This window comes from Lactuca serriola, chromosome 6, assembly GCF_051521515.1.
Source record: "Lactuca serriola cultivar US96UC23 chromosome 6, Lser_US96UC23_V15, whole genome shotgun sequence".
Taxonomy (NCBI): domain Eukaryota; kingdom Viridiplantae; phylum Streptophyta; class Magnoliopsida; order Asterales; family Asteraceae; genus Lactuca; species Lactuca serriola.
Genome location: NC_136413.1, coordinates 173,486,780 through 173,489,469, shown reverse-complemented (window position 1 = coordinate 173,489,469; position 2,690 = coordinate 173,486,780).

The following is a 2,690-nucleotide window of genomic DNA, read 5'->3' as shown; positions in this document are numbered from 1 at the left end:
GCTTGAAACTTGGGGAATTACAAGAGTCTAGAAGATGTATAATGAGATGGTGAGAAGAGTTGTTTGCTGAATCCAAGCCTAGAAGTCATCTCCTTCTTCTTCAATTCCCAAAAATCAAAACAAAAAGCTTAAATATGACGCAAACCTCGAAGATTAGGGTCTCTCATTAAACAGCTGTCACATCGTGGCCATATGCTGCCACGCCGTGGCAGCCATTTAAAACCAGCGATACATAACCATAGCCACATCATAGGATGCCTTCACTACGACATGGTGCTACCCCAAATCCAAAATATAATAAATTACAGTACATCCAATAATTTGAATGTTACAATTCTCCCCCACTTGAATCAGACATCGTCCTCAAAGTCCGCTGGTGCAAACAACTCTGAGTGATGCTCCATTATCTCTGTCTCGGGTTCCCAGGTCCACTCGGAACCCTTCTGGTGCTACCACTGGACCTTGACCAAAGATACCACCTTGTTGCACAAGGCCTTCATCTTTTTATCCAAAATCGCACACTGGCCTCTCAACATAGTTCAAACGATCATCAACCTGAACATCCCCCAAAAGAAAAACCGTTGAAACATCAACCACACACTTCTGATGTTGCGAAACATGGAAAGTGTTGTGGATCTGGCTGAGCTCCTCAAGTAAATCCAATATGTAACTTACCTTGCCAACCCTGGTAATTACCCGAAATGGCCCAATATATCAGGGCCCCAACTTGCCCCTCTTCTTGAAGCATATTACACCCTTCTAGTGTGATACCTTCAGCAAGACCATGTCACCAACCTGAAACTCCAATTCGGATCGACGCTTATCGGTGTAGCTCTTCTGTCTACTCTAAGTTGTCTGAAGTATCCATCTGATCTACCGGATGAGCTCTGTCGTATGAAGGATTGCCTCAGTCCTTCCCATTACTTTATGACCAACCTCTCCCCAACATACTAGGGTGCGACAGATCCTCCCATAGAAGATTTCGAAAGGAGACACACTGATACTAGAGTGGTAGTTGGTATTGTACGAAAACTCAGCTCAGGAAAGGTAAGAGCCCCAACTCCCACCGAAATCTATGACACAAGCTCTCAACATGTACTCAAGTGTCTGGATGGTCCGCTCACTCTGACTGTCCGTTTGCGGATGATAAGCATTGTTGAAATGCAACCTCGTACCCAATTCCTCGTGGAACTTCTACCAAAAACGAGATGTGAACCTAACATCTCGATCAGATACAATGGAGACTGGAATACCATGCTGAGCAATGATCTGGTGCAAATACAAGTCAACTAATTTCTTGGCCGATGAGCTCTCGTGAATAGCTAAGAAATGGGCACTCTTGGTCAATCAATTCATTATCACCCAAATCGAATCATACCCCTTAGCCGCCTGAGGTAACTTGGTGATGAAATCCATAATAATATGTTCTTATTTCCACATGGGAACCTCCAGTGGCTACAACTTTCCATGCGGTTTCTGTTGTCGGCCTTGACCATCCGGAAGGTTAAGCACCTAACAACATACCATGTTATCTCCCTCTTCATGTACGACCACTAGTAGCTAAGCCTCAAATACTGGTACATCTTGGTGGCTCCTAGGTGTATCGAAAATCTGGACTAGTGTGCCTCTTCCAAAATCTGGCACCCATAACCGACCATACCTGGTCAACAGTCTCCGGCTGTCGGTAGAGAACTTGTCGATCTCGCCTCAGAGTCGATCCTGCTTCTAGTTTTTTTCTTGACTCCTTCAAAACCGAGCCTCCCTGATCAAACCCGAAAATGGTGAATCAATAGAAATCCTCATACAACGGCCCCCAATAGCAGAACTAGCTATCTTGCAGCTCAAAGCATCAGCCACTACATTGGCTTTCCCAGGATGATACATAGTATAATCCTTAACTACGTCAAGCCACCTACGATACCTCATATTCAAATTCGGATGATCCATGAGATGTCTCAGACTCTTGGGATCCGTGTAGATGGTATAATGGACCCTATATAGAAAATGCCGCCAAATCTTGAGAGCGAACACCACTGCTGCCAACTCCAAATCATGATTTGGATAGCGAACCTTGTACGGATTCAGCTTCCGTGAAGCATAAGCAATAACTCACCTACTTTGCATGATCACTGCTCCCAAACCAGTGATGGATGCATCACAAAATACTACAAAATCCTCAACAGCCTCAGGGAGGGTCAACACTGGGGCCTCACACAATTTCTGTCTCAGAGTCTCAAATGTCACCTGCTGCTCAGGGTCCCACTAGAAATCCACACCCTTCCTCGTCAATCGGTATGACGCCTTGGCAATTAGGGCCACACCCAGAACCAAATCAATCTTGAACTCAACCTGCCTCTACAGAGGCACACCAGGAAACTCCTCCGGGAACACATCAGCAGATTCTATGACAACTGACACATCTGAAACCGAAGTCTGCTTCCCAACTCGGGCATCAACCACATAAGGAAGATAACCCATACACCCATGATGAATATACTTTCAAGCTCTGGCAGAAGAACAAAAGGTTGATCCCAATCTGGTACCCTCTCCATAAATAACCAGTTCTCCCCTAACCGGGGTTCAAACTACTACCTGCTGACCCTTGCAATTGATCATAGCCCCGAATCTACTCAACCAGTCCATCCCTACAGCCACACACACATCTCTCATGGGGATAGGGATCAGATCAA